At 43.1% G+C, this 18,461-nt stretch overlaps 1 protein-coding gene across 1 annotated transcript in view; it reads left to right on the forward strand.

Moving 5' to 3' along the window:
- The first annotated feature begins 293 nt into the window (after positions 1 to 293).
- Positions 294 to 18,461, forward strand: part of ripor3 (RIPOR family member 3) — a 52,525-nt gene continuing 34,357 nt past the window's right edge. Inside the window, exon 1 of the mRNA XM_073469133.1 lies at positions 294 to 427. The gene's annotated coding sequence lies outside the window, so the exon portion shown is untranslated. The remainder of the gene's footprint in view (positions 428 to 18,461) is intronic.

Raw genomic sequence — 18,461 nt, forward strand, 5'->3', positions numbered from 1 at the left:
GAGGAGGAGAGAAAACACAAGAGAGGGAGTGGAGAGGAGAGGAGAGGCAGAGCTGGGAAATAAAGAGTGTGACAGAGAGAGAGAGAGAGAGAGAGAGGAGGAGATGTGAGGAGGAGGAGGAGAAGAAGACAAGAGGGGAACTCAATTCACCGCCGTGTTTCTAGACTCTCTCTGACGTTGTTGTGAAACTCTCTGGAGCTGCTGCTGCTGCTGCTGCTGCAGGACTGAATGCTATCAGGAGCGAGCAGGCAGCTGCCAAACCCACTGACACACACACACACACACACACACACACACACACACACACACACTAGGAGAGCAGCGGAGGAGCTCCCCAGCAGTGTTGGATATGACTCGTCCGCTGAGGCAGTTTGGTGTGGTGGACTCACAGTGACAGTTGGGAATAACCGGTTCTTCATCCAGTCAGGTGAGTTTTAATGAGCTTCATGCAGCTGTGATGGGTCATTAGGAGCTGTGCTGTTGATGGTGTTCAGGCTTTAATTAAAAAATGTGAAGTGAAGGTTTGGTTTTGGGTTTAGAAAGGTGGCTGCTCTGTGTCCTTTGGGTTTGGTTGTTTAAAAAGTTTATTAAAGTCAGATTATTTACAGAATTCCTCCGGGTTGAGAGGGAGGTTTTCTATAAAGTTAGTTTGAAGAACCTGAGAAAATCATTAATGTTAGGAAGTTTCTGTATTTAGATGCTGGATTAGAATTACTGGATGGCTTTTTCCCAGAGTCAGGAAGAAATTCTCTACTTGTAGCTTTGAATCGGAGCAGGACGGTTTGCAAGTTGTAGAGCTTTTGTCAAGACATCTGATGATGTTGCTTGTGATGTGGTTTGTTTTGAGTTTGGTTGGCTCAAAGCGTGAAGCTGTAGGTTCTCCTCTGGAGCTACAACTCTGGAGGCACCCAGCTAATGTAGGAGTATAAATAAAGAGCAAGAAGAGTCCTGGACAGGCGGAAGCTGGGGGGGGTCGGGGTCGTCTAGGAGACTGGAGTTCAAGTCCCATGTGTTTAAATCAAGTTACTCAAATATTTATTTTAACCTAAACCATCATGTTTTCCTAAACCGAACCAAACTGCAACCGTTTCCAACACATTCTCACTCAAACACAGCAGCTTAGTCGCTCTACCGACCCCTCTAACGTCCTTTTTGCACGTGAATGCTAATATATAATATACAACGTCTGGTTAGAGTTTCAAAATAAAGCTCGCTGACAAATAGTTCACTTTGTGTGACATATTACGACTTTTGGACTGTTAATTACGTCGTCAAATGGCTGCAGTTTGGTTATGTTCAGGCACAAAACTACTTGGTTAGGTTTAGGAAAACACTACATTCAGTGATATTTAACTTCGTCAGTCACTCTCATCATTTACATACGTTAACTTACTTATGTACAGTGTTGGGTAACAGTTACTGCGTCATCTACTGACAGGTAACGCATTAGAGTACTTTACAGTTACCAAAAATTGTGGTAAAACCTCTTTGCGACTCGTTGTGCATGCCAGTTATATTGTCCAGACGCCGTGCAACCAACTGTACATGTACCTTTGAATGTAATGAAGCTTTCTTTACAGCCCACAATCAGTAACTCTGCAGCCTAATTATAGGAATGACAGACGCAATACATCATTAACAGCTCTTTATTTTGCTAACAATCTGACGGTGAACTGGGCAGAGGCTTACAGTATTAGGCACAGCTGTTTCAATGGAAACAATACAACACGGGCTCTTATAGCCGAGAATATGATGTTTAAAAATGCAACTAATGAACCCGTAAACTATGAGCGCTGACATTTTAAAGGACAAATATGATGGATTACGATACTTCAGGGTTTTCAAGGGAAGGAAAAGACAGCCATCCAACCACCCTGATATGATACCGCTGCACTAGAGCGGTGCTTCAGTATGTGATGCTGGACGGGTAACTACACCCGGCCACTGACCAGGCTGCTGTATGTTAGTAGTAGTGTTACTTTTTGTCGGCAGGCTTTATTTTGAAAGTCTAATCCGACATTGTGTATTTATTATTGCTAACTTGATCCTGCACGTGCAAAAGAGAAACGAGATCGTGACCTCGAGCTTCAGGCTGTGGGCCAAAGCTGCAGTAGTTGATGAGTTGGGATCGAGAACGTGTTGACATTTACACAACGTCACCAGTCACCACTGCGGCCATCTCACGGGGTGCACCCAACAATAAAGAAAATGCAGTTTGCATTGAGTTTTCAGACACACGCTGGGCAGAGTGTCAGAGTCTGTTGTGTTACTCTCACATCTGTTCCGATGATGAGATTGTCTTTCTCCTTCCAGTGTTGTTTCTCTTTATTTTCAGATCTTAAGTTTCATTTCCAAAGAAAAACAGCAGAAACACGATTCTGCTCGTACAAACTTTGGCTGAACTCAGTTTGTGGTTCAGTTTTAGAGAATCGCTGAGTCTCTTCAGCTTTTCGTTCATTCAATCTACCCACCTACTGTCTGTTTTAGACGCTGTATTATAATGTAGAGGAGCGTGGATTCAAAACAGCTGCCTTCTGCGTCTTTTCCTCGTATTTTGCCTCCTGTCTTTTGCAGATTTTGCAGCTCGTCACTTTTGTTTTGAAAAAAAGATCATGTTCAATGCAGGAAATCAGAGAACGAGTTTACATAAACTACAATAACCTGATTACACTTAAACCCACATTTACAAGAAAGTGGTCAGTGATCAGATTTCTCCTCCACCGCTGACCATGTTTCCAGCCCCAGGCCGACTTCTCCTCAGTGTTAGTGATTTATCCTGAAGAGTGTTTGTTTGTTTTCCTGCTTTGGACGGACGTTCAGCTGCAGATACGGATTTTTGTTTCTGTTTCAGTCACAAACTTTGGGTTTCAGTTTACTTGTATCCCACTGCACTGCTGTCGGGGGTTCCCTCTCCTCTTTCTTTGTCTGGAGTCTTTGTCCTGCCATGTCAAGAATCCATGTTTAAAACATTCCCCAACAAATAACGTTTCTCGTTTTTTCATGAATTTCTTTAACGTAATCTCTTCTCTCAGCGACTTTTCTCTTCTGAGGCTCTGTATGCTAACCTCACTTGTCTCCCCTCTTCGAGTCTCTTCCTCCTCTCCTCTCCTCTCCTCTCCTCTCCTCTTTTGTTTCCTCTCCTATTTTTTGTTCTCTCTTGTTCCTTCTCCTCTCTTGTTTCCTCTCTTCCCCTGTCCTCTCCTCTTTTGTTTCCTCTTTTGTTTCCTCTCCTTTCTTGTTTCCTCTCTTGTTTCATTTCCTCTTCTCTCCTGTTTCCTCCCCTCCCCTCTCCCCTCCTCTCCTCTCCTCCCCTCTCCTCTCCTCTCCTCTCCTCTCCTCTCCTCCCCTCTCCTCTCCTCCCCTCTCCTGTTTCCTTTCCTCTCCTCTCCTCTCCTCTCCTCTCCTCTCCTCTCCTCTCCTCTCCTCTCCTCTCCTCTCCTCTCCTGTTTCCTTTCCTCTCCTCTCCTTTCCTCTCCTCTCCTCTCCTCTCCTCTCCTCTCCTCTCCTCTCCTCTCCTCTCCTCTCCTCTCCTGTTTCCTTTCCTCCCCTCTCCTCTCCTCTCCTCTCCTCTCCTCTCCTCCCCTCTCCTCTCCTCCCCTCTCCTGTTTCCTTTCCTCTCCTCTCCTCTCCTCTCCTGTTTCCTTCCTCTCCTCTCATCTCCTCTCCTGTTTCCTTTCCTCTCCTCTCCTCTCCTCTCCTCTCCTCTCCTCTCCTCTCCTCTCCTCTCCTCTCCTGTTTCCTTTCCTTTCCTCTCCTCTCCTCTCCTGTTTCCTCTCCTCTCCTCTCCTCTCCCCTTTCCTCTCTTCCCCTCTCCTCTCTTCCCCTCTCCTCTCCTCTCCTCTCCTCCCCTCTCCTCTCCTCTCCTCTCCTCTCCTCTCCTCTCCTCTCCTCTCCTCTCCTCTCCTCTCCTCCCCTCTCCTCCCCCCTGTCAGATGGAGGTTTTGCTCTCAGAGTCAGATGAGCATCAGTTTCTCATGAACCCCCTCAGTGAGTGCAGCTCAAACAGACGAGCTGCCAGAGAAAACATCAACACAACAAGTTGGGTCAGGATCTGCTCCTCGCTCTCCCCCACTCTCCCCCTTCCTCCCTCCCTATCACCCCCTCCCTCCCTCTCTCTCCTCCTCTTCATCCCTCCTTTCTCCTCCTCTTCATCTCTTCTCCTTCGTTCTGTCTCTCTGTTTTCTCTACTTTTTAGTTCCTTCGTGCTGCAGTTCAAGGTTCCCTGAGTTCAAACCCTGTCAAGAATCATTGTGTGTGCGTGTGTGTGTGTGTGTGTGTGTGTGTGCGTGTGTGTGTGCGCGTGTGTGTGTGTGTGTGCGTGTGTGTGTGGTGTCCTGGTCACAGTGGGGTGTCCATGGGTCATTACATGGACTCAGCAGGAGGTTAGTGGCTCAATTGTGGTTGAATTAAACGCTCACACTTGTCGCTGAGTGGAGTGTGTCTGTGTGTATGTGTGTGTGTGTGTGTGTGTGTGTGTGTGTGTGTGTGTGTGTGTGTTCAGTAAAGTGTGAATCTGTTCCACATCCACTCGTTTCGCTCTAAGTGGTTCAGACTTTCTCACAATGGGTCCGTCGGCGTTGAGGATGCAGACCTTCTATAAGTGAATGCAGCCCTGATGAGATTAATAGATTTTGTCTTTGCGGTTAAATGAAGCGTGCGCTGGCTGCAGATGTTTGTTCAAGGTTTTTATTGTCACTGTGACACACACCGACTGCAGGGGCGTGTGTGTGTGTGTGTGAGTGTGTGTTGAGACAATACAGAGTGTGTAATGAAGTGTGTAACTGCCTCTGAAAGGACGGATGGTCTCATAAAACATAATCAAAAGGCATTTCACTGGATGTTTTTGTTCTCTGTACTGTTCATACTCACACAAAAACACAAAAACACAATACTAGCTGGATGTTTTTCACATGATCTCTTTTATGATGATCATGCAACTGAATTGCGCCGCGTTAGAGGAGGTGGGATGTTTCAACATGTATGAAAGCGCTTTAAATTTCAAAGGACATGTTTTCTTTGTGTTTCAGCTCTCACTCCACACTGACTTTGTGTTTTTCTCACCCTTAAACTGAAATTTACACTTTTAAAACAATGTCCAGAGTGTAATAAATCTTAAAATGTCAGGAGTGTGCACAGGGACAATGGAGTGTTTGCAAACTGATTAGAAAGGCTGTGAAGAGTAAAGAGTACATGGACTTTATGTTGCCACAAAGTCTCCCTGATCACTCACTTTAAATGCATCCAGGTAAACGACAGCAGCTCTGAATTTATGTCGACGCCATTATAAAGTAATGCTTTCATTTACAGCTGGGGAACGACTGCTGGTTCAACCCGATCGGCAGAATAAATGTTAGCGAAGTAGGTTTCTGCAAAACCACAGATCAATTCAAACTGAACCTTTATTTATGTTGCAGCTTCACGTTTTTTTTCCTTTCTTTGGAGCGCCGAAGTCACGCTCCTTCCTGTTTCCCTCATGGGACCTTATTTTGGAAAACTTTGTTTTGAATCACACATATGATGTCAAAAGATAATTTTCCAAGTCAATAAAGTCACAGTTTATTGTGATTTTCATCTTTTTTACTACCTTTTCTGTGTCGAGACGGCGGCCATGTTGGTGTTAGATGATATTCTTCAATCTTTATCTACTATAGTCTGCTACTATCTTTTAAATTGGCGAACATCATATGTGTAGTTCATGCCACAATTCAAACGGGATCAAAATATTATTTGTCTCTCTCCGTTCTGTATTTCTCTCTCGTCACAACATTGTGCTTATGCTCTGCTTAGGCTCACGCACAAAAACCACTTGGTTAGGGTTTGGAAAAACATCATGGTTTGGCTTAAAATACCTGTTCTGGTCGCTACGATCACAGATGGAGATGGTCCGACTTCCCGTGAAAAAATAGCTGGTTAAAATGCCTCGAAATCAGCTGGAAATGTCCGCAGCCCTCCTAAAAAAACACACCGACTTTGGTGAAATGTCCCCCAGGTGTCCTCACAAACATTCACTGATGTGACCCGATTTGCAGTCTGCCATTTGGCAACCTTTCTGGCTACTAATGACAGAAGTGTAACAGGCTGCAGAGTAACCAGCTGTCTGTAGCTGCAGTCACAGTCGACGGTTTGGCAGCGAAGTTAACTCAATTTTCTTTCCTCTCTAAATTTCTCTGTCATCACTTCTTTTGAAAAAGGTCAGCAAAGCCAATCACAGTTTAGTTTGCCAGCTGAAAAAAAGGATGAAAAAGAAATGGTTTAGTCATTTTTCTATTATTCAGGCCGAGGTCTCTGTGGAATGGATATAAAAATACTGGTGTGGATGCACAAAAAAAAAATAGATGTCTTTGTGAAACTGGTAGAGGAAGTGTGTTTTTAAAGAAAGCGTAAAGTTGTCTCTGTGTTATATGTGAGGGTGCTAGATGTCGCATGTAACTACAAATTATAAATCACTACCCCATTAATTCAGACACATTAGCATAATTGCTGTAAACAGACCAGACTCCTGCTGAAAGGACTCGTTCTTCAGCAGCTTCTTCGCTGTTATTTGTAGAGAAATGTGTTCAATCGCCGTACGACACAAACTAATCGCATACAAATGAGTCACTTTGTGGACTCATTTTAGATTCATTAGATTTCAGCGAGGAGAAGAAGTTAAAGTCTGTTAAATAATGAACGTTTACATATTTCCTCAGTTTGTATGAAGTTTTTAGGGGACAACAACCGTTGTGCAGATCTTTTTACTTGTGATGAGGATATATTTCATTCATAGAGGCCACTGAGATTTCTGTCACTGTCATCATTACAACTTTGCTGCTGGTGGAAAGTTTTTATTGGGATTTTTTCTACCAAAGTTGCAGAAATTTTTTTGTTTTGATTTGGGTGACTTGATCATTTTCTCTTGAGTGTAATATTGTGAAGGTCCTGCATTAAGGGGATAAATTATATCTACATGATTAAACTAATATATCTTCACTGGCACGTGTTCATATCGAGTCACAACACTACAGTCTGAGAGAGAACAGGCTGTGTGTGTGTGCTTGTATTGATTAATGTTGACTGTGTGTGTGTGAAGTTTTAAGTCTGTGTATCCTCTTATTGGTGTCATACCTTCAGTGCGTGTGTGTGTGTGTGTGTATGTGTGTGTGTGTAGATTTACAGCCTCAGTGATTCATAGAAACAAGCTCATCCTGTCAACAAAGCAGCTGTTACCTGATCCCTTCAACTCCATGTATTATCGTTAAACACACACACACACACACACACACACACACACACACGTGCTGCTTCCAATTAGTCACATGACATCATCCACTGACCACTCGACCTCGACACGCAGCCACAGACACACAAACAGAGCTTCTCACACTTTGTGACCTGCAGGTCTGTGAACTCTCTGGAGGGATGATGAGCCGACTCTGCTGCTCCACGTGACAAACATTCCTTTTTTTTTTTTTTTTTTACAAGATGGGATCGCTTAAAGAGCGTATTTCTGGCAGAAGCAAACGTCTCATAAAGCTTTTTATTTGTTAACAAATAAAATCGAATGACAATCGAGGGAAACAGTCCAGAGGAACAGATGTGATGGAAGTGCTGATACTGACGAACTGCAGCACGGTGACACGTTGAATTCTTTCCAGGAACATTCGTGGAGGCGTCAGAGCGGGTCGGGCCAAAAGGACGATCTGTGAATCCACACAGAGCTCCTGTTTTATCTCCTGGAAAACTGTGGTGGCTGCTCAGAGGTTCAACACTGATACATACTGATGATCTCAGCAGACTTGTGATGTTATGATATCTCTTCTTCTTCTTCTTCTATGTGTTGTTTCCTCTCAGGATGCTCCAGCTGGTGACCTGACAAGGTTACAAAAAAATCATCCACTTTAGGTTTTGCTTTCAGTGCAGATAAAATACTTGTTAAAGCCCCAGAACAAATATTCTCAATAGTCAAACAAAACTCATTTCCTGTTGTTCGTTTCAGGGGGAAATCATCAGGGGGAAGCTCGGGGCTGATCTCCAGCGTTTGTTTCATCATTTCCTCAAGTTTCTTTTATATAATGAACTGAACGAATGGACTTTTTTTCATGGGGTGATAAAAACAAACCTGTGGGACATTCATGAGTACAGAATTTTGATTCATGAAATGAGAAGGAGGAGGTAGAAGTACCTTAAAGCAACATAATGTAGAAATGTATATTCCCCACCGCTTCTGAATGCAGCACAACTGTTGCCAATACAAATCTTTAACAGTTTGTCAGATGTGATGTGACATTACGTGCTCACTACGAACAAAACTTAGCACATCATAACAACGTTACATCTTGAAAACTCGTGTCTTGAAGTTAACATGCATGCAAGTTTCACACAAGCGTTGCACACAGCTCAGAACAGTAACGCCAAGCTAACACAACCCGAGCCAGAGACAATAACACCTGGCTGTCACGTGCGACCGGCTACAGAGCGAACGGGGGGGCACGAGCAGGAGGATTTTGGATGAAGTGTCGCATTATCTCCCAGACGTTTAAAATAAATCATTTCTGCTCAGTTATTTTGGATGCCAGTTTGCTACAGTTTGAGCTAAAATTAAAATAAAAGGCAAAAGCTGAGCAAAACTGCCTGGAGCGTCTTTGAGCGGGGAGAACAAACAGATCTGTGAGCAAGCTGTTATTTTAAAGGTGAAATAGTCACATGCTGCATTGGCTTTCTTGCAGAAGGTTGACGAAAAGATCAATATCATCCATTAAATTATAGCTGCAGCCAGCAGACGGTTTGCTTTGCATTAAGACTGGAAACAGGGAGAAACAACTAGCCTGTCTCCGTCCAGAGGTAACAAAATCCAACAGCAGCTCCTCTTCAGCTCGCTAATTAACACTTTTTATGTCATTTATTTTATCTATGCAAACATTGAAAAAGTTAAAACAGCAGCTTCTAGTTTTATTTGGGTTCATGTGCCAAGAGTTATTTCTTGGCTGAGAACCTCCTGGAGTCCAATAAAACCACAACGTGTCAATTTTACGCGTCAGTTTTATGATAAAACAGGTTAATTAATGAGTTTCAGAGGCGCTGCGAGGCAGATTTTGTTGCCTTTGGATGGAGCCAGACGAGCTGTTTCCACTCGCTACTCAGACTCCTGGCTGAAAGCTTCATATTCAGCAATCAGACGTCTCAATCTTCTCATCAAACTCGCCGCTAAAAGGCAAATAAGTGATTCTTCTAAACTGTCAAACTATTGACTACAAACTAGTATTTGTTGAGCAGTTCTTTGACTTCAGAGAACAACCGTCGTTTAATTCAAAATGACAAATGATGACTCAGGCGGCTCTACGTGATCACCGTCAGTTTAACATAATCTGTCCTGCGTGATTAAAATGATGAAGAGTACATCGAGGGTTTTATGTTGCCGTTGGCAGAATTTAAGGACACGGATGAAAACCATCTGTGTGTGCAGGTAACGATCTCTAAATGTGCTTTACATTAATGACAGATTATTGCAGTGAGGAGGAGGAGGAGTGATCTCTTTCTCAAATGTGGATATCAGATATTTTTTGGAAGGAAGCATTTCCATTGTTCTGCGTCTGCTGCGGTTAGAAATATGTTTTTAGTTTTTTAAGTGGGAGTGAAGACAGACACAGTTGTTTTTTTTATTAGAATACATAAAGAGACTTTTGTATCAGGGCTCTCAGGAGCTTTAACAGAAGAAAAAGCTGCCCACTCCCTTACTGGTTCAATCAGCTCAACTGGTCTGTCAACTGGTCCTGGTCAGGCGTACCGTGACTCTCTTTCTTTAGGCAAACTATCATATGACACATTCATACACCCATGGAAACAGTCAGAAACTCTGCACAGTGAACAGTTGTTGTTCAGGATCAGGATCTGAAATGTAAATTCTCTGCGAAAACAAACTCTGACCTAAATTTGCTCCAGTTGTCTCGGCCTCACCGTCATATTTTCAAATTAAGAGCCCGTGGAAACGACCTGAAAGTCATTTTAATGTGTCTTATATTAGATTTAGGGTTTCCTGAGCAGTCAGACTCACACTTGGCTCATTGTGGATTGTTTAACTGTTCACAGTCACTCAGAGGTGTCTGCTCTCCTGTCACTTCTCTGTGCTGCCCAATAAAGCAAGAGTGTAGTAAAAGTCTGAAAACTCAGCTCTCTCTTTACGATCCACAGTCTCATAGTTTACTCATTTTGAGGGAAAGGCTTTCACACAGTCTGATACTCTTTGCACTTTTGTTTGCCAGCAGTTTGATGATGATGCTGATGTGTCCAAATAAAGTCATTTAAATTAAAAGATACTTGATCTTGACTTTTTCTTTAGGTCCAAATTTCAATGTTATGTTGTGACAACGCTGCGCTTATGATCTGGTCCACACTTGATATTATGTGGAGCTGAAGCTGTGTTGATGGTCTGGTTAGATTCTGGCACAAAAAAACACTTGGTTAGAGTTCAGAGAAGATTGTGTTTTGGCTTAAAATACCTGGTGTTGTTGCCACAAACAGCTGGAAAGTGTTACAAATATCCAACTTCGTCACGTGGAACGGGATGCTAACAGTCACGCCACGCGATCTTCTCCCACCTGTGACAAGAAAGTCAGCTCATAGTTGGACAATATGAACGCAGTCGGATTGGTATTGTAGAAATGCAGAGTACAAATCTGTGGTTTGCAGAAACATACAATGCCTCCATTTTAGTCTCCTCTCTCATTAATCCTCTTACGACCCCTCAGATTTATCTCTACCATTTTTCTGTACTTGTAAATGCATTTTTCTGTTAATACTGCACTTGGACTGAAACATTGTCTTCAATGGAGGACTTGAACTCATCAAAAACTGGCACTTTGGGATTGTATGACGGGTCGGCCACCATCCCAGAGCTTCAGTTTAGTTGACGAGTTGGGACTGAGACTCAAAAAGCACCTTTAAACTCTCCAGTTCCTCTTATGTAACCTGTTGTCTCTGCCCAGAGAGAGAAAATATTGTTTTAAGCTCATCCAGTAAATCAGCGTCCTCTAACAACGCGGAGCTCAGCCTCGTCACTCTGCCTCTTTACCTCTTTAACAAAGATTAACTACAGAGTGCAGGGGAACTCATTATGTCATTTGGTTGCCAAAGTCTCGCTGGACACTTTTACTATTTTACCAGCCAATATATGTTTTCAGAATATAAATTAACCTCTAAAACATACATGAAACTCAGTTGTAGAGGTTTGATTTCTGAATAGTTTCTAGTCTCTATAAAGCCCAACGAGACGTGTTAGAGTGAAGCGGTGGCTCGTTTATAAACCATAAAGCTGCTGCAGTCATTTCTTTCGCCTTCTCTCAGGTTTACGTGCACTAATTTACAGAAAACTTTTACAACAGCACACAAACTTTGCTAGCAGCTGTTTAACTCCCATGAGAGCTTATTATGGGCACAATGCTGAACAAGGTACAGCTTTGTGTTTCACAGTACAGAGCAGCACTTTGGATGTTATTGCTGTAATAAATCTGTAGAAGAAATGAGTAATACGCCGAGTGTGTCACCTTAATTGATTCTGAAAACATTTTACCACAAATCAGCAGCAGATTATGTGAAATTTCATCTTTTTCAAAGCATTCAGAAGCTCCTGCGTTCCTGACAAAAATGGGTTTCAGCTGACTTTAGTAAGCTATAAAAATGAAGTAAGAGACAAAGACATTAGATAATTCTTTACTTTGTACAAATGGTTGTACAAAGTTGTATTTTCTGCTACTTTACACTTCCACTCTGCTACATTTTGGAGGCAAATACTGAACTTTTTACTCCACTACATTTATTTGGTTACTTTAGTTATGAGTAACTTTGCAGATTAGATGCTGCCTCAGAGGTAAAGTAGCAGAAATTTATATTAATTAACGTTATTAACAATCTGTTGAAAATGAAAATGCTGAATATGAGATCCGGTTATCAGCTGACCAACAGTGTACAGAATATACATACATGTAAATATAAGCAGGGTTGGGAGGGTTACTTAAAAAATGTATTCAGATACAGTTACTAATTACCTGTTGAAAGTAGTCAGTAACAAAATCCAAGTGACAATATTTAAGTAATGTAACTTGATCACTTTCCTTTTCTTACCTCAATACCAAAATTATGCAAAAAAAAAACCAAATGAAAAGGAATAACAATAAAAAAAACGACCAGAGTGATGTTGTGTTGTTACGCATGCACATGGTTACAGATTGTAGTGAGTCACACTTCAGTCCACACTCTGAGGTCAAACTCTGGAGGGTTCATCCAGGCTCCACGCTGATCTACAGGCCCCACGAGTCCAAAGTGACACAACACACTGACGCTGCAACACTCCACCGCTCAACGCTGGCAACCACCCAGAGGTCAAAGGTCAGACTGGTGTTCTGATCCCTGACAGGTCAGCAGGGTGTTTTCAGAGCACAAACCAGATACAATCACCCTTTAAAACATGTCACCTATTAAACTGACATTTATTTGTAGTTTTCTTGAGGTCAAGTGATGAATTAAAGTTAAACATTTACTCTCTTTTAGCTCTGTTTTTGGTCTCTACCAGCTCCTGAGGGATACAATCTGTCTCTTTAGCTGCTAAATGCTCCACACTGTTTACCAGCTAGTCTCTCACTGATTGTGTCTGCTGTGTGCTTGTTAGCAGGAAGTGTACTGAGGGGTTTTTACATGCTCTTCTCTGAAAACAGCTTCCAGCTTCCTCAGAACACGTGGCTCTGAGAGCAGTGACACTCAACCAAAACAGCAAAGTCCTGACAGATAAACAAAGAGCTGAAACTCGCTATAAGAAAAGATGTACGTTGTGTGGAATCCACCTCACCGTGCAACATCAACACTGAGCTCTAAATATCCGCGTGTTTGTGTTTTATCATTTCCCAGCATGTGGCCCGGTCCCCCCGTACGAGCCTCGGAGCTTCTCCCTGTTCAGTACTGATAGAAGATAAAGTCCACTGTGTCAGCCGGACGTATAGAATATAACACAACACTCCCAAACTGAACTGGGGCCGTTGCAAGAGCAGGTTTACTGAGGCCTTGTCCACACGTACACGAGTATTTCTGAAAACAAAGCTTTTTCTATGCATTTGGGCCTTCTGTACACACGTAAACGGCATTTCAGGTCACTGAAAACCCAAACGTGTCGCGTCTCCAGGGCGGGGACCGTCCCACGTAAGAAGGCGTCAGGGGTCTGCGGCAATGGCGCTAACCCAGCCTTTGGCCACCGTGCTTTGGTGTGCACTTGACAGACAAAAATGTGTCTTTTTACAGACAAAAGCATGGAAAAGCATGTGCAATTGCAGTTTTCTGCCATTTTGTCACCATTTAATGATGGAATACTGTGTTTTGGTGTGAATAAAAAAAGATCATTCAGTCAAACTGCTTCTTGGAACAGACCCAAGGTATTTAGAATAGACGGGTCATTACGTCAATGAATCTCACTTTGGGTCCAGACTGTGGTGACAACAAAACACGCTTAAACCCAACGTATCTACGTCATGTGACGTCTGAGGAAGAAATGGCTCCAGAAAATGAAAGAGCACACTTCAGAGAGCAGGTTAACCACTGATTTTATCGACACCTCGTTCCTTTCCTCAGATTTGTGTAGGAAAGGTTTCTGTTCGCGCTGCTGCTCACGGTGTAATTGCAGCCCTGTCAATCTTTTTGGGAAAAAAAATCAGTGGTTAACCTACTTTATCAAGTGTGTTCTCTTATTTTCTGGAGGCATTTCTTCATCAGAAGTCACACAATGTAGATTTGTTGGGTTTTAGTGCGTCTCTCCCATTGACTTCAAAACAGCCGTCACCACAGTTTGGCACCAAAACAGGATTCACTGTCGTACTGACCCTTCCTTCTTTTCCAGATTCCTTGGAACAGACATCTGAACATGCAGCATAATCACGACTCTCTCTGTGTCGTCTTGTTTGTGTGCTCTCTGCAGCCGCCAAAGATCATTTGTGAGGGAAGAACCTCCACTCTGTAGTGTTCTTGTAGTCTCAACAACTCCAACAGAGTGATACGTCATTTTCTGGAGAACCACTTCACCGTGACACCACCGCCGGGAGCTCAGGAGCTTCTCATTGTGATGACGGACCACTGTTGCATTTGTTTGAGTGCCAGGTGCAAGAAGTCAGGCTTGTTTGAGCAGGTTTTCAATGAAAATCCTGGTTCTCCTGAAGCTTCTGGTTTTCTGAGGAGAAAGGGAACTGGAACAAATCACAATCGTTGTCTCTCGTGTTGTGTTTTAGGGCGTGTTTTCACCTCGACCGTCTGAACCCTCGCTGAGTCGGGACACCCCCCCCCACAACTGTCATTTGTCTGAGTAAAATGCTCACGGCCTCGGGAGGCAGAACAAGAATTTCCATTTCACACTTGGGTGGAATTCCAGATTGGCTGAGCTCACCCCACAGGGCCCTTTCAATGGCCTACATTATGCCAAGCAAAGTCAATCATGTGGAAGGAAAACACGGGAGAAAAGCTTCCTGCATATACCGAATGTAGCTCCGCAGTTTCGTTTTAGGCATTCAGCCGACTACTCCCATCAGGGTGAGTTATGCAGAGTGAAAACGCGAGAATAAATCTTCATCCTCCTCTTCCAAGTGTTCTTAAAACAATAAGAAGAAGTTGCAAAGTGCAACGATATAAATTATACGAGAGGAGACCTTTTTAAGGATCGAATCTGATGGCAGCTGACTGATGTTTTTACGCACGGTGCCTCACAGTGTTATGAGTGCATACATTCAACTCAGCCCCCTGCAGTCCTGGCGGCGGTCCATGTTTGGAGCCAGATTTTCCAAACCTTCTCCTGCTGATCCACAGGGAGTCTTGTCTTTGTGAAGCCCTGCATGCTGTGCCACATATATGCACTCTGCTCATTTTTCAGATATCAGGTTACACTGGTGCACAGCAATAACTGGGTCATCGGAGCGAAATGCAAGAATCAAAGCAACATTATACAGAGACAGGGGTTAAAGGAAGTTAAAGAGAGGAGGGTCGATGTTATAGTTCAGGTCTGAATGTAAAGCACCCAGTTCAGTTGGATAATCACCTCCATGTGCAGCATGGAAAGATCTGGGGCGGCAGTCTGACTGTCATCAGTAACTTTTGTGTGAGTCCCAGCCGTGAGCTGAAGCGTCCACAGGCACTTCAGGCAAATAATGCAAGTTGTTGACTTGCTGTAGATTGTATGATTTAACGATTATTATGTCAGAAATCTAAAATAGTGTGTCAGTTGTTGCTAAAATGTCTGCTAACAGCACTAATATAAAGGAAACACAAGCGAAACATCAGTAAGGGATCAACATTTTGACCCTTGCAGGTTGCAACAAAGAAAAACAAGTGCTTACTCTTGTCTTGCAATAAGCATCGTGATTGTGAGTTGTTTTTCCCGGTGTATGCCTGCATACTTAATGTGGCCTGAAGAATGAAAATGTACATCCACTTGACAGATCTTTGAGCACTTACGAGTTCACCATGTAAACATAACAGCAAAGCGATCTAGCAGCTGTGCGACGTGCCAGAAGACGTCTCTGAGACGTCTGGCAGGGGATCCTTTGAGTCCTGTCTCTTGCGAGGTGGCGTCTCCATGGATCAGACTTGTTCTGACACATCCTGTGATGCTTGATGGGATATTTTGGAGGCAAAGTCAAGTGGCAGCCTCTTGAGTGCCAGCATCCAACGTTCTCCAGCAGAACATTGCATCGTAATATTGTGGCTGATTGGTGTTTAACCGAAGAGAAACTGCAGCTCTTTAAATAAAATCTGCTGTTTTAATAATTCACCACCGTTATTGGCTGATTTCCTGTGGAGAAAGAGACAAATGAGAATGTATAAATGAGATCTCAGTCGAATCAAATGAGCCAAACAGACACCAGATGAAATTGTACTCGCATCACGAAACAACCAATTAGTTCTGAAGCTCAAACTTTTATCAGCTGAAAGATCAAGATCGAGTCTCTGCCTGCTGCGAAGTGATGGAGCTTCAGATCGCTGCTGTTCCGAGACCGAATGCATCAACATCGAGAGTGTGAGAAGTGATAGTCGTGTAGTGTGTGTGTGTGTGTGTGTGTGTGTGTGTGTGTGTGTGTGTGTGTGTGAGTGGAAGTTGTTCTTTGCTGGATTGAACCCGCTGGCCCGACTCCCTACAGGGCCACAGGGTATCGAATACAACACACACACTCACACACACACCAACAGGTTCTCACTGTGATCTTTATTCTTGTTTTCTTGTAAGTGGTGTGTGTGTGTGTGTGTGTGTGTGTGTGTGTGTGTGTGTGTGTGTGTGTGTGTGTGTGCGTGTGTGTGTGTGAAAGCCTGAGAATTTCAAAACAGAAAAACAAAGGACAGAATAAAAGGACAGTAATGTAGCAGGTGGACGGACACATGATAGGTTTACAGAGACTTCAGTCATTTCTTGTTTCATCTTTTGCCTTTTCTCACACTTTAAATGCAGTTTTAAAAAACAAGATCAGTTACAGCCTTTCTTAATGTAAGCACCTGTTACTGTGATGTTTCTATTTTTGTCCCATCATCGTGGCTCTTTTGTTTACTCCACACAAACCAGAGATGTAAACTGAATGACTTCCTGTTTAGGGGACATTTTCCTGGGGAGAGGCTACCTAAGCTACCTATTAATATCCCACTTAAACCCGCTAAGATCAGTCTGTTGTGTGCAATGGGAACATGCATGGTCAATTGACTCTGCCGAGGTGATGACGCATTAGTAACATCCGGTGGTGGCGTGTAAATTAAGAAGGAATTTGGGAATTACTGGACACAGTGTCGGAGGTGGAGCCTTGTTCATTCCTATGAAAGATGCTCAGTGGTGTTTTGAAGCTAAAAAAGCTCGACTTCCCCGCTATGAAAATAAGCACGGCTCTGATGCAGGTGACCTAGTTTAACGTTTTTTTTTAAATAGTCACTCAACTCAGCTGCAGGATGCTCAAAATGTCCCCCAATCAGAAAGAACAAAAGGCAGCAAACAAATCTCAACAGGTGCAGAGCTTCTGGCTGATAATCTGTCAAACTGAGGTCTGCGGCACAGCTCACCTCAAGGCGTGCCGTTCCCCACCTCTCTTAAGCCTTTAACAAAGGGCGCCGTCACACCCTGATTAGCTCTGAGGAGAAGCTGCTCTCATTAATTAGGTGTCAGTCAGTCTCCACACCTGCAACAGCAGATCTGAATCCACTGCAGTCAGTCCAGAGGGATCTGAGATACTCTGCTTAAGTAAAAAGACAGAAGTGTTAAATAATGAGGCTGCTGCAAGAGAATATTTTTAATCGTAACAACTTACTGCTGTAATTTACTGCAGGTTTTTAAATAAGCAACTGCTAATAGCTTATTTTTTAAAAGTTTAGTTTAACTGGAGATCTCATCAGATCCTTTAAGTAACTTTCAGGCAGTACTTTAAAGTTGTAACAGCTGTAAGACCCTGAGGCACCGTAAAGACGTGCAAAGTGCATCCTTCCTCATCTCCTGCTGAATCCATCAGAGTCCACAACTCTTAACTGAGAAGGTTATAGCCAACGCAGACACCTCGGAGAAGTACTGTTGAGTCCATTGTGCGACTAATGAAAACCCTTTGGAGTCATCAAAAAATTCCAGTGATTTAAAAGATATGCTGAGCTGTCAGTGTAGCTACACACGTACACGTTTAAAATACCTACAAATGGACTCTGGTTCTGAGACACAACTACTGGTGTTTTTTATTTCTGTGACAAATCTGGTGAATATTGTGAGGACGTCAAAGCAGGATGCAAAGAGAGACAACACGGACCAGGAAAGCCAAATGGCAAGCACCCAAAGGTGGCAGAAAAGGCAAAAAGAAAAATGCATGCAGACGAGCAAAAAACATGAAGAGGTTGAATTCATGAGGAGGCTGAACCACTAAGGCTGACAGGCACTACTGACAATCTGACATGAGGTTGAGAGCAGGAGGACAGGTGTATATAGACAGAGGCTGATTAGAGGGGACGAGGGACAGGTGAGCAGGCAGGTGGTTATCAGGTGATCTTTGTCTGGCAAGAAAAGCTGCCAAAGTTACCAAAGACGCTGCCACAGAGAAGAATTGGTATCATCTTGGATTAGATTAGAGATTTACAGAAAAAAGAGTAAAACTAATACATTTTAGCCTGATTTCATCCTTATAAAACAGGTCCAGGTGCTGTATAAATACTGTGAACGTATCAGAACCTAAACACACAGTTTGTATGCCAACCCAGAATAAATGTGAGCTAAGTGAGTGTCTGCAAAACCACAGATAAGTTCACACCTAACGTGTTTTGATTCCTCTCTTATCACAATTTGGTTAAGGTGAGGAAAACATCATGGTTTGGCTAAAAAATACCTGTTTTTGTCCCCACAAAAAACATTTGGAGAATGCCCGACAGTTTTGTCACCACAAAAACAGCTGGAAATGTCTCCAGGTCTCCTTTAAAAACTATCCAGTAGTGCGACTCAAAACTGCATT

This window comes from Pagrus major, chromosome 6 (assembly GCF_040436345.1).
Source record: "Pagrus major chromosome 6, Pma_NU_1.0".
Lineage (NCBI taxonomy): Eukaryota > Metazoa > Chordata > Actinopteri > Spariformes > Sparidae > Pagrus > Pagrus major.